The 15032-nt window shown below is 35.2% G+C and overlaps 1 protein-coding gene across 14 annotated transcripts in view; it reads left to right on the top strand.

Annotated features, from left to right (window-relative positions):
• Positions 1–15032, top strand: part of PLCB4 (phospholipase C beta 4) — a 517486-nt gene that overhangs the window by 111643 nt on the left and 390811 nt on the right. The gene's annotated exons all lie outside the window — the stretch shown is intronic.

Genomic DNA, 15032 nt, shown 5'->3' with positions numbered 1-15032 from the left:
AACAACACAAATGTCTAGGCAATAAATATCCAAAGAATAAATACAAAACAACTACAAGCTTCTTAAATATACAATAGCTAGTGAATGGAGTAGTGCATTAGCAATTGGAGAGTACTGGGAGAGGCATTCTTTTTTCAGATGTGATCCTGAGATTCTTGTTTGATCACTACTACTATTACTACCACTACTACTAGTATTATTACTACCACTAGTACTACTATTACTATTACTACTTGTCTTTCAAAGAACAAAGAAGACTATACCAACCAACCATATGATTGAATGAGTGAATGTATAATTATGTTTATTATAGTGAGAGCATCTTCTTCACTTGGCTATACCAGAATCAAATATCCCAGGGTCTGATGTTTAAGAAATAGAACTATTGAAGATGATCTGGCTACTGAGGGAGTCTCTTGGCCTTAAGTGGTTTTGATTCCCTCTGCCTCAATGAGGCAACCACAACACATCAACAGTGCTGGGCAAGTACAAATCTGTTCTGTGTGGTAATATATGACAACCTGGTACAGTCACTCAATAGTCAGTATGGTCTTTCTTCACAGACCAACCATCTCTGAGTTGTAATGGTCGGATCTATGGCAATATTCGATCTTCAAACCTTATTTTGATAAGCTGGTCCATCTTAATCTGACACTTGATGGGCTAAGCATAGTGGTGTAGGTTTCTAAAATTTTTCAACATTTGTGATTCATGGCCAGCTTTTAAAGTGAGCTACCAACAAATTCAGTCATCTTTGTTCTCTGTGTATTTTAAGGATTTCTAATTGTTAACTTTAGTTCAAATGGATTCTGATGTTACTTCATTAAGGTACAATGTATGTAACACATTGAAAGAATGAAACCAGAGCAAAAAGGAAAGTCTTGGCTTTCCAAAAATAATCTTGGTGAGGGTATGTGTCAACCTGGTAGATAGAGATGATGGCATTCAGAAAGGGCTTTCCTAAAGAGGTTGCTGACTAACTTGGGGTGTGTGTGTGTGTGTGTGTGTGTGTGTGTGTGTGTGTGTGTGTGTGTGTGTGTTTGTGTGCTTTGTGTGTTTGAGTTTTGAGACTTGTCTGCATTATAAATGGTCTAGTTTTTGCTGTTTTTTTGCTGTGAAATGATTAAATTTTAGAATTTATCTGGAGAGTCTAAACTAATAGATTTATTTATAATTAGATGGCTTGAAGAGAGCAAAGCAGAAATGTAGTATTAGAAAAGAATAAAGCTTTTTTCATCCTCTAAATCATTAAATAAAGGGAGGATTGGAAGTGTTAATTGACTATAATTTACTTTTATGAATTTCTGCTCCAAAATATTCTCTCAGTCTACAAAGTCAGTTATATCAGATCCAATAAGCACATAGAATATTTTATCTGATTTTTTTCACATTTCTGATTTCCTAAGACTAGTCTAATCTAGAATAGTTTGTTCTTGTATAGTCTGCATGAAAACTTAAGAATTATTTCTTTTCTATTTTGCTATAGAAGTGAAAATAATTTCCAAAGCTCTATAGTAGGCACTTATGTGAATATGTGGTTCCTAACTCTTGAAGTGATGAGTATGATAATAATATCTTCATAGCAGGCTTTTAGTGAGGAGCAAATGAAAGTTATGCGTGTGTGTGTGTGTGTGTGTGTGTGTGTGTTGTCAATAGGCAATCACAACTTCAAGAAACTTGTAAAAACTAAGTTACCAAAGAAATGAATATGTGTGGGGATCACTGCTTCCTGTAGAGAAGTTAGTGGATAGATTATAGAGGAACCTAAGTTAATAATGTCATACTTCTGCCACAATATTTCAGGTCTCCTTTTTATACTTGGGGTCCAAAGCTCTTGTATTCATAATGTAACTTTCTGCAGATGGCAAAAGGAACATTCTATTTTTGAACTCCACCAAGGCCTTTCTTTTTTCAGCTCTGGGTTGGCTTTTGGGAGTCTATCCCTTTTATTTTTTCCATCCTCCATTTCCCAGGAATTGTGCCTTCTGTGTTCATCATCAACCCTCCCTGAGGTTGGGGGGATTTGGAGTGGGAGTTCCACTTTTTTCTATTGATCTTTCCTTCTCTAATTTTCCTCCCAGGCAACTGGATGGGGTTATGCAAATTATCCTGGGTCACTTCTAAACTTCCCAAAGGGAGTGAACCCAGAACCTTGTGTTCCCAGAGTGGGTGCTTCTGATTCAGAGGAAGAGGTGCAGCATCTTACTGTGTTTGTTTCCTCTGTTTTCTGGAATGAGCTGTGGGAAATCACGATCTTAGCCCTACTCTTCAAAATATTTTTTAGAACTTTGAAGTTTATTTTAACATAAATAATCCTTTCTCTTCTGTCTCGGTAGCAGCTTTAGGAAATGATGTATTGTTATCTATTTCAAATTTCAAAGTTAGTTTTATAAATAATGCTTATTTTGTGGTGAAATTTTGCTGATTTGTTTCAAGTATGTGAAGGGATGACATTGATTTTCAGAATTTTATTTGAGTTTCTTAGGATTCTCTAGAATTTTCTGCACATCACCATCATACCTTAGACCTTCCCTGAAGGCATTGTCACCTGAGAGCATCTTTTTTCATGGCAGCTGCTTCTCCAATTGGTCAGTTTCTTTTGGACCCTGGACTATGCCCCTAGACGAACCCTTCTCTCCTGCCCCTTTCTTTTCAACTCCCTTTTATGCTATCTTCCTCCTTTAGAATTCAAGAACCTTGAGGGTAGGGATTGTCTTTCTGTTCATATTTGTATCCCTAGGGTTTTAGCATGGATGATGCTACATACTTATGTAGCAAAGGCTATATACTTATTATTAACTATCTTATTTATTCCAAATAATTATCAACATTACAAATTTATATGCCTATAGGAAAGTTTTTATAACATGTATTTGGAAAAATAAAATATAAAAAATTCCCCCAAAAGCAAAAAAACCCTCAAATTTATCTATCTCTGGAAAGTACCTTTGAGATTCTCAAAACTATGAGAATGTTAGACTTACTAAAGAGAGAAATCTTAGTTATTTGTATGATGACCTCCTTCTAAAATGATTCATATAATATGAAAATAAAGTAGTTAAGTGACACAGTAAATAGAAATCCAGTAGTCATGAAGACTTGAGTTCAAATCTAGCATCATGTTTGAGGCTATTAACTATACGACCCTGGGCAAGCCACTTAACCCTGTTTGCCTCAGTTTTCTTATCTGTAAAATAAGCTGGAGGACAAGGCAAACCACTGCAGAATCTATGCCAAGAGACCCCCAAATGGGATAATAAAGATTTGGACACTACTGAAACTACTTTAGCAGCAACAACAATAAAATAAATACAGAAAACATAAAAATAGGAGAAAAAAGAGTTTGTTAATAAAATAAATGTTGATTGTAAATGTAACTACTTTTGCAGAATGAGATCACATTGCATTCATCTTTTATTGAACTTTTTTTTCCTGTTGCCATACTGAATCAAACATTTTTAGCCATTGACTTAGAATGTAGTTTTTAGGAGGGAGGTCATCATACAAATTACTAAGAATCTGATTTTTAGCATATTCAATCTGTAGCATATAGATTGTGCTTGGAAAAAAACAAGTAAAGAAGAGGTCACTAACTCCTGGGGAACCACATTCAATTGCTAGATAACTCAAATATTAAGGAAATTTTTCTTTATATCAAGCCTAAAGCAGACTCTTTGGATCTTCCACCCACTCCTTATTCTGACCCTTGGAAGCCAAACAAAACAATTTTAATCCCTCTTCCATGTAGCAATCTTTCAAATAAGCACAAACAGGTTTTACTGTGGAGGTAATAAATGGGTTTGACTATCATTGTTTATATATAATCATATGTGTGTGTGTGTGTATGTGTGTGTGTGTGTGTGTGTGTGTGTGTGTATGAAACCATAAAAGCAAAGAAAGGAGGATGGGGGAAAGAAGAATGATGATATTGGTTGCCTATTGTGAGTTATATCACTATATAATTTCTTCTACCCTTCATTTTTTAAATTTAGCTGCAAAATGACATTTTTTTTTGAAAATGGAAAGGAAAATTGCTAATGATGGGGGTAGTCTCTCTCATGGTAACTCTCTTCTTTTGTTTTTTGTTTTTATTTTTAGATTTTTCAAGGCAATGGGGCTAAGTGGCTTGCCCAAGGCCGCAGGGATAGGTAATTATTAAGTGTCTGAGGCTGGATTTGAACCCAGGTACTCCTGACTCCAAGGCCTGTGCTCTATTCACTGCGCCACCTAGCTGCCCGTAACTCTCTTATTTTGAATGATTCAAAAACTGGGAGTAAATAAAGCTAGAGTATACTTCTGATTCTAAGAACTACTTCTATAATCAAAGTCCAAGGGAAAGTTAGATGAGGGAAATTTGGAGATATTCTGATTTTTTTATATATAACCAAACTTTTAAGATAATTGTATGTGAGATACATGCAATAATCACACACATGTGTCAGTATAAGATTTATTTAATGAATATAGCAGTTCAAGAATGGCAAAATGATTAATAATTCAAATAGTTCACTATTAAAAATCTGATGGATATAAGGTGACCATTGAGAGAGAAGAGAAGGAATGATAGACAAATAGTTTGTCTAAAAGAGTGGTTTAGAAAGTTTCTTAGGGGAAAAAATGTGCTTTGCAGAAGGTTTATGAGAATTTGAAGTTGATGAGACTGGCAGTCTTGAACTAGGGGAAATGGGCTTCCAGTGAGAAGAAATTGTTATTCATTGGAACTGACAAACAGAATGATACTCCGGAATCCCCTTCTCAGAAAGGCAATCAACTGGCAATCAACATCCCTATCAGTTTGGGGTGATTTACATTCTACCTGAAGCCAAAGTTGTGAATGAAGTACCCACTAAGTGCCCTTCAGATCTGATGTTGTTCTAGGACACTTCCATCTTGAGAACTGCCAGGTATATTATCCAAATTCTTCCCATTGTAACAATAAATATCAGTCCATTTAAGATTCTTACAGTCATTTGTGTAAAGAGAATAATAATAATAATTATTATTTTTAATATAGCATCTGATTTTACAGAATTCTTTAAGGCTTATACTTTACTATAATAATTTTATTTGACTTTTACCACGGCCTTTTTAAAAATAATTTAACTGAGATTCAAAGTTTATGTTGATTGTCTATTGTCTCACAGCTAGTAAATGTCTAAGAGTTCAATCCAGACTTTCTTGTTATCACAGGTCCATCTTTCTGTCCATTGTACTTGTACTACCTTTAAATATATAATATATAAATTGAAGATACAGAATTAGATTCTTCCTCTGCAACTCCATGAGGCTATTTTAACTTGTTCCCTCATAGTGCTCTGCCTCTCAAACACATAGGTAGGAAAAATCTATAGTGGCTAGTTCTGTGGTAAGGAAATCCAATTTTACTCTCCCTATCAAATCAAAATTTAAAGAATGTTTTCATATCTTTTGGACTCTAAAACAGAGATTGAAAGATTTGAAATAGTATTCAGCATGTGTAATTAAATTCCAAGAGCAAGTCAAGAAAAATAAAAGCAACGACTCCTCGATACTTGTTAGCTTCATAACTCATCAAACCTGTTACTTCCATTTTGACAAGAAAAATGTTTTGACACTTCGTGCTTGCTCTAGACCCATCAGATTTGCTAGAAAGTTTATGAGTCAAGATGCCTCTGAAAGGGAAAATGCTTAGGTTTGTCTTGTATTATTTTCTATCACTGGAACAGAGACTGACCATCAATCCCAAGGTAGTACAGTGAGGAACCCCAAACTAAGCCCACTTGCTCATTGTTTGAGCCTTGATTGGTTTTGGACAGAAATCCTGAGGGCTGTCCCTTCCAGAGTGATTTTTTTTTGACTTTGAAAAAGAGGATATTCTTTGCTTCATTTCTTACTCATCTTCCTTAATCACTGGAGTCTTACTCTCCCAGTTTATTCATTGACTCATTCATTTATTTATGACATAGGGAAAGTGATCATCTTGGCTTCTTGTATTGAATGGTCTTTGCCTCAGTCAAACTGTGACCTGGGAAAAACCTTATTTAGATTTAAAAGTCCAAGGTCTCCCGCTGCATCCTAGGTCATCTCCACTTGCCCTCATCCATATCTGGCTACTCTGGAGGGGAATGTGAGGATGGTGACCTAGCAAAGTACCCCTTCACTTAAATCAGATTCAATTGTTTGTCATGACATCACCTCCCTGATGTCATCATCCTCTTCCAGAGCAAAAGACAAGCAACAACTCATTATGGTAGGAACTCTTCTCAGGATAGGTAAAGTGAAGCTAAATTTTATTTTGTTTTTATGCAATTATTTGCTTTTTCATCCATGTCTATTAGTTTTAAAGGTTCTGTATTACAAAACAACTTCATTATTTAAAATTAAACCAGTAAACTGTAAAATTTCTGTTGAGCTTTCACAAATTACTTCCAATTACATTATTTCTTAAGGAAAAAAATCTTTACCTACTCATCAGTTTCATCATTCATCAAAAGTTAATGTTGAGTATCAAAGAACCACAGTATAAGGGGCAGCTAGGTGGTACAATGGATAAAGCACTGGCCCTGGAGTTAGGAGGACCTGAGTTCATATTTGACCTCAGACACTTGATAATTATCTAGCTGTGTGACCTTGGGCAAACCACTTAACCCCATTGCCTTGCAAAAATTAAAAAAAAATCCACTGTATAGATTTAGAAGTTATAACACTATCTTAGGAATTAATTTATATTGGGGTTGTTAGGGTCTGTTGACTAGTGGATAGATTTCATGAGGTCTTTGAACCTGAATAGGAAAAAAAAAAGATTACATCTTTATTTCAGTATAACTGATTTCTTTTGAAGTCACGTTTATTTTATTTTATACATTTAAAAATTTTATTCTGAGAAGAGCTTGATAGTTTTCTCCAGACTGTCAAAGGAGTGTTTGACACAAAAAAAGGTTAACAATCTCTTAAATTAGACTCAAGTCTCTAGCATTAATTACAACACGGTATATGGAATAAGATGTTGCAGGAATACTAAGGAAGATGAAATTGGGAAGAGCAGTTGAACTTGACAATTATTCATTGACTCATTGATCAATTGACAAAATATGTACAGAAGTACTGTTTATTGTTGTTCATCCTTCATTTTGGAAGAGGACCAATGACATCAAGATGGCAATCTCTTAGCTTGCAAATGAATTAAATTTAAGTGAGGCAGAGTCATGTAAAATTATCAGCCTCACTCTCTCCTTCTCCAGAGTATTCAGGGTCCTATGATAAGATTTAAGCTGAAGGGACAGCTAGGTGGCACAGAGGATAGAGCATCAGCACTATAGGCAGGAGGACCCAAATTCAAATCTGGCCTCAGACACTTAATACTGACTTAGCTGTGTGACCTTGGGCAAGTCACTTAATCTCCTTGCCTTGCAAAAGCCAAAAAATAAAAAAAAAAGAATTTAAGCCAGGATCATTGACAATAAATCTGAAGAAACCCTTATCAAAGGCACTGTACTTTTAAGGGTACTCAAAAAATTATTCTTAAATTATTTAAAAGAGAGAAAGATTCCCAGAAGAATAGAGAAAAATAATCATGTGTGGAATTATAAAAATAATGGGGACTTGTAATATTTTGTAAAGATATATAAATATATATATATATATAATATACTTACTTTCTTACAGATTTACAATTTTCATGAAATAGCCTATGTACAGAATATGAATTTTTTCATTGAGAACATATTACAAGAACATGTTGGAGCTGATTTTGGAGCTGATTTTAGAAGAAAAATACTAGCTGCTTTCACAGTCATATAACAAAAGAGCCTTGGTAAATAAGAGGTCTCTATTTGACTTAGTAAAAGAAAATGGTACCTTGAAGATTTTCTTCAGTCAAAGTACATCTTACCCATACATTAAAACTATCCAAGTCTATGTCAGATGCAGCTACTAAAATAATTTGTGTTCAGTGATTTGCTAAGTACTGACACTAATCAAGATTCCCGTTGTGTTCACAAAATGTTTTGTCTGTTTTTTTTTAAAAGTATGATGGAACATTTATTGCTTCACGAATAGGACTCTCAGCTTTGCACTTTTTCTCTGACTGTCTCTCATGCATGGAAAGTTTTCTCTCTTCCACTCTGACTATTGACCTTCCTAGTTTTCTTTGTATCCCAACTAAAATACTACCTTTACCTAATTCTTGTACTTTTTCTCTTTTAATTATTTCCTATTTATAATTTGCTTTGTGTATATTTGTTTATATATACAAAACAAGCTATAAATAGGAGATGTTATTGGGGGTTTTATTGACTTTATATGGATTATACCTGATGGATCCTGGTGGATATTCCCTTCATTTCTAAATCTATGTGTTTCTGACTCTTCACTAAGAAAGATTTTATTTATTTTGTTTTATAATTTTCCCCCCCCATTCTTGCTTCCCTCCCCCCACACAGAAGGCATTCTGTTAGCCTTTACATTGGTTCCATGTTATACATTGATCTCAGTTGAATGTGATGACAGAGAAATCATATCCTTAAGGAAGAAAAATAAAGTATGAGATAGTAAAATTACATAATAAGATAACAGTTTTTTTCCTAATTTGAAGGTAATAGTCTTTGGTCTTTGTTGAAAGTCCATAATACTTTCTCTGGATACAGATGATATTCTCCAATGCAGATAGCCCAAAATTGTCCCTGGTTGTTGCACTGATGGAATGAGCAAGTCCATTAAGATTGATCATCACCCTCAGAAGAGATGAGAATTTTCAATAGAAGACTCAGATCAATAAGATTACAAATTCTCTAAATATAGATGAGGAAACTGAGACAGTTTAAGTGACATATACATGGTCACAGTATTAATAATTGACAGAGATGCCACTCAAACTCAGTTGCTCTGACTCTAAAATCTACATTTTTAACTTCAGGACTTCTTAAACATTTAGTGTCATTAGAACGCTTTGGCAATCTAGTGAATACTAATAGACTACTCACAATAATGTTTTTAAGTGCACAAAATAAAATATTTAACATTATAAAACAAATTGTTCTTTTCAAATAAAAATGTAATCCTACCCCCAAGTTCATGAACCTTGAAATACATATCCGTGGAAATCCAAAATGCAAATTCCTAGCTTAACACAACAAAATTTTCACACTATAAAAGATGGGAAAATAAAATGAATTTCCAAGTCCATGAGAGAGTTAGTCCTTTTAAATTTGAAGACTAGAGAAAGTTCATGGACATAATTAAGACTCATCAATAGACTATATTTTCTTTCACTCTGACTCTGTTGTAGGGTATCTGAGTGGCGCAGTAGACAGATCCCTGGTACTGGAGCCAAGAGACCCCAAGCCCCCCTACCACCCCTTAGGCCCAGCATCCACCTGGCCCTATGGTCCCAGACAGGCCTTCCAAAAATATAGTACCTGGTAGTAGAGAACTATGAAAGGAGGGAGTTGCAATCAGCAATGGCAATGGTGGAAAAATATGGAAGTAACTTTTGTGATGGACTTACCATTAAGAATGTGATCCACCTGCGACAGAGTTGTTGGTTTGGGAACAAAGACTGAAGCACATTTTTATTATTATTATTATTATTATTATTATTTGGAGGGGGGTGCAGGGCAAATGAAGCTGGGTGGCCTGCCTGGAGCCTCATAGCAGGGAGATTGTTGGGTGTCTGAGGCTGGATTTGGACCCGGGTGCTCCTGACTCAAGGGCCAATGCTCTGTCCGCCACCCAGCCACCCCTACTATTATTATGATTTTATTTTATTTTGGGTCTTTTTTTTTCTTTTTTTGGTTTTTTCAGGACAGTGGGGTTGGGGTGGCTTGCATGTCACATGTCTGGGTGATTGTTGGGTGTATGGGGCCGGATATGGGCTCAGGTGCTCCTGGCTCCAGGGCTGGGGTTCTGTCAATTGCACCACCTGGTCATACCTACAATTATTACTATTATTTTTTTATTTTAATTTTTTTCTCTCCCCTTTACTTTATCACTCAAGTGAGTCTATATCTTGTGGTGGGAGGGGGTATTCTGTTTACTCTTAAACAAGAATATTTTATTAACATACAAAAAGAGAATAAATAAATATTAAAATCAAGACTCATCAATAGAAATAATAAATTGATGTGAATTTGTTAGATTTTTTGCTTACTTGTTACTTTTCCATCTAAAATATATTAGCAGCTTTATGAGTATTATTTTATATATTTTGACTGACATCTACCACTTTTGCATCATATACATTTTTAATCAAGTATAATTTTTATATATAATTTTAAAAAATCTTATGTATAACCCATCTGTCCCAAAAGTCTGGTCTCTCATGGATTGGGTCTGATCTTGGGAATTACTTAAGAAGGTTCCACTTGTATTCTTTTTTGTTTGTTTATTTGTTTGTTTTTTGTCTTTTGCAAGGTGACAGGGTTAAGTGACTTACCCAAGGTCACACAATTAAGTAAAAATTATGTGTCTGAAGTCGAAGTTAAACTCAAGTCCTCCTGACTCCAGGGCTGGTGTTCTATCCACTGTGCCACCTAGCTGACCTTCCATCTATATTCTTTTGTTAAAATAATCTCATATGTAGCTTATGCTTAGGTTTCTACATGCATGGAAAAAAGAGACCCAATCCCGTAGAGGTATTCCATATAACAACTGATAATTCAAAATGAGATAGTATTTATTTTACCCAACAAAAAGTACTGAAAATGCAAAGCACTCATAGAAGTCCATAAACAAATATTGAAATCACACAAATACTCCAACATAGTCTGACTTGGAAGGAGTCAAATGTAATCATTTAATTCTGGTGACTGCCTAACTCACACTGGTTCCTCTTCCCAAGACTTTAATCCTCAAAGAGGGTGAGTGAATGAATGAATAAAAATTTTTATAAATTTATATTATAAATTTATATTATATATATTATCTATTATAACAAATCTATAGATTATATTATATTATTTATATTTGTTTTATAAATAAAAATGTATGTGGCAGACACCATGCTGGAGTTTCCAATATAAAAGTGAAGACTACACCTGCCCTCAGGAACTGACATTCTTATAGAGAAGAGGTTACAAATATTTGGGGTTGGTGACTAGGGAAGCTATACTTTGATTTAGAAAGAAACATAATAAAGTATAGTGAAAAATGCTTTCCAGAAGTAATGTAGGTATTGATTTGATTATGGTTCTAGAATTGGAAAGAAATGGGGATGGAAAACAAGACAGATAGCAAAAAGATAGGGTGAATGTGCCTTCCGCTTCTACTAAAACTTTTCTCTTTAATCTGACTGATTCTATCCTTTGGGTTGGGAATGTTTACTTTCAAAAATCTCTCCTCTTAGATCACTTGAGCATACCTTGCAGGTATGCTATCAGTGACTAAGGTGCCACTGACTTTTGGATTTGGAGAGCCCCCTTTCAGGTGCAGAGTTTCTGATTGGTGCTCAGAAAGGGAATATTCATTAGTAGCTTAGTAGTCAGTGGAGGAAAGGAGAGCAGGTGTGGAGCGGTACTTGTAGCACCCTACAATGTAAAGCATCATTAGGTGCTTCTGGGCAAAAGAGTTTTTTAAATTCTTCCAGCATCTCAACTTGTCTACTTCCTTTTCCCCCTCCACCAAAGGAAAGGCATGGAAGGATAAGTAGTAAGACAAAGGCCTGAAAGAAAAGCTATTTTTTACTACAAGACAGACAGTGAAGTGGTTCCTCTGATCGGAATACATCCTCCTACAGGTAGCCCATCATTTTGTAGGTAGCATGAGTCTGTAAAAATCAAATCAACATCCATCCTCTCATAAAGATGGAAATGGACATACCTATGCTTTACATGGGATACTATTTTCCTGACCCCCAGACAAAGGAAGATCCAGAATGTATAATTTCAACAAAGTGACTGGAAATACTCCTATTTAATCCTTCTCCCCTTATATTTGTACACTAAAAACATGAATAGACCTTTTTTAATTTGGATAAATGAAGACTTGAACAGTGATGGCTATTTTCAAAGTGGCACAGATCAATACTTTGTCCCCTCCTCTCCCCCCCCCCCGACCAATGACAACAGTATTGTTTTCAAATATTGCAAGTTATTTGAAGTAGGATAGTTGAATGATCAAAAAGGTCATTTGTAACTGGTGAAATCTTTTTTAGAAAGATTTTATTTATTTTGAGTTTTACAATTTTTCCCCTAATCTTGCTTCCTTCCCCCTAACCCCCCCCCCCCCCAGAAGACAGTCGGTTAGTCTTTACATTGTTTCCATGGTATATATTGATCTGAGTTGAATGTGATGAGAGAGAAATCATATCCTTAAGGGAAAAAATAAAGTATAAGAGATAGCAAAATTAGATAATAAGAGAAGTTTTTTTAATTAAAGGTAAGTGTCTTTGGTCTTTATTCAAACTCCACAATTCTTTCTTTGGATACAGATGGTATTCCTCATCCCAGACAGCCCAAAATTGTCCTTGATTGTTGCATTGATGAGATGAGCAAGTCCATCAAGGTTGATCATCACCCCCATGTTGCTGTTAGGGTATACAATGTTTTTCTGGTTCTGCTCATTTCACTCAGCATCAGTTCAAGCAAATCCCTCCAGGCTTCCCTGAATTCCCATTCCTCCTGGTTTCTAATAGAACAGTATTGTTCCATGACATACATATATCACAGTTTGTTAAGCCATTTCCCCAATTGAAGGACATTGACTTAATTTCCAATTCTTTGGCTGCTATGAATATTTTGTACAAGTGATGTTTTTACACTTTTTCATAATCTCTTCAGAGTATAGACACAGTAGTGGTATTGCTGGATTAAGGGGTATGCACATTTTTGTTGCTGGTGAAATCTTTTAATCCTCAGTTCTATTCATTATGAACTCAACATTAGAAAGCCCTTATCCATTCTTTTAGGTTTATAATCTCCTTGAGGATAGGGACTATTTTTTGACTCTTTTTATTCCCAACACAGTGACTGACACATTAGATATTTAATAAATATTTATTGACTATTAAGTCTTATTAAGAGATAAGTAAATTTGTGGGGAGAGGTGTAGATGTACTTCTTAATAAATGATTGTGGATTGAGTTGTGTAGTAATGGATGAAATCAGGACCATCTCCCCTCAGATGCTGAACCTGCATCCTGGTCAAAGCAGCCTAAGAGATCAGGTAATACTCATTGGGAACCTCTGATTGTGCCATCATGTAGTTTCATATAATGAAAAATTGGGATCAGAATGACTTTATAAGGGTTCTACAGAAATTTTTATTGCTGCTACTTCTCTAATTTATTTTCTATGTCTTAGAGTGCCTAGGTTAGGTGGTAAAATGGAAATAACTCCTGAATTGATCCCTGTGCTTTGAGGATAAAGCCAATAGGTCAGTACTATCTGACAGGCATTGCCCCTATAAGAGAAAGTGAATGGAATAAAGTAAAATTGCTTATCTTTTGTTTCAACTATAGGAAAGTGATTGCTACTGGTCATATCTTTCACACTTATTTTTCCTCCAAATATGTATTTCCTACTCCTTTCACACTTCCTTTAACTTATCCGACCCCCTTTCCCCACCAGGGAAAGAAAGACAAGCAGAAGGAATGAGTGATGACATTGGCTCAACAGCCCCAGTCTTGTCCCAGATGGCAAAATAGTGCTCTGACCCATTTTTAGCCTAAGGGAAAGGAATAAAAGACCTGAATCCAGTTTAGGTCTGTCTTTTGGGAAATTAATAAAAAATATTAAAAATCAAAACCATACAATTCTATCACAATCTGCTCAGGTCTTTGGCTAGGAAATCCTAAAGTTTGGGAGAATAGTCTAATAATTTCTCTGACCTAATTTTGATCTGTGCATACTAAGTTATTCATTGGTGCCTTCCATGGAACTCCCATCTGCATATAATTAATACAAAGATATATACACAAAAGAAATTATAAAGTGTGTTTTTAGATGGAACAAAATTAGGAAATAGTATTTCTTAATAGAGGGAAGCATCTGGGAAACAAACACCTTCTATTAACAGAGAAGGAATTGGAGGAATGCAATTATTTACAAATCTCAAAAGAGATGGTCACAGACAGAAGTCTCTAGACTCAGAATGTTCATCTCAAACTGCTTGCAGAGACTTTTTAATCTCTGTTATTGTGTGACCACTTCAATGCCACTGCTCATTGTCCCATTCTCTACTGTTTTCCTCTTCTGGTACAGACTCAGTTCTTTTTTAAGATTTTTGCAGAGGCAGATTAATCTCCCCCTCCCCCAGAACAGATGATTGAGCTACTCCTTCTCAGGCTAAAATAGATTGCTGGGACCAGTACTACAGTGTACAGAATTCAGCTGGGTTTTAGACTTTTCCTTTTTGCCTGTTTTGTTTGAACAACTGGTTCCAGGTTTAATGATACCAGGGAAATGCAGTTAGGAAGAAAACTGGACAAGTGAGATTTGATTAATTTTATACTTATTAGAGGAAATTGCTATGTAACTGTATTTAGAATTATTGGTTTAGATTGTTTTAAATTGTATGCATGCACATATGCATCTTGTATGTTACATTAAAGCTTTTGTGAAATGAAAGCAGTTTCTCATAAAAATCTTTAAAAGTGTCAGAAAGTGCATCTTTGTTAAAGGCATTGTATAGCTTTGTTTTGCAATATTATATTTATACAAACAGTGAGCTTTGGCTGGAACCAGTGGCATAGAAGCCTTATTGTCAAGGGTTATTTTTTTGATCGGAAAAGTGACAGTTTTATTATATAGAGGTAAGCATGGAGATAATATTTTCTCTATCTCTTTCTGGCTATGAGCAGGAAGAAAGAACAAGCAGGACTCTTGGAACAGAGAGTGGCCATATTTAGGAAAGGTAGTTCTTTCTAAGAGTTTAGGTCACTGAGATTAGTAGTATGCAATCAGAGGAAGGGTGGAACAATTAAGAGCAGAATAATATTTAGGACTTTTGATAAAAAGCCATTCAGCAGTTTACTGGAGGAGATCAAGATAACTCTATAGGTGAGATAAGTAGAAAGTAAAGCCAGCCAAGGTTAAAATTAACTTTACTACTATGAATAT

This window comes from Macrotis lagotis, chromosome 1, assembly GCF_037893015.1.
Source record: "Macrotis lagotis isolate mMagLag1 chromosome 1, bilby.v1.9.chrom.fasta, whole genome shotgun sequence".
Classification (NCBI taxonomy): domain Eukaryota; kingdom Metazoa; phylum Chordata; class Mammalia; order Peramelemorphia; family Peramelidae; genus Macrotis; species Macrotis lagotis.
This window is presented reverse-complemented; position numbering and strand designations above follow the sequence as displayed.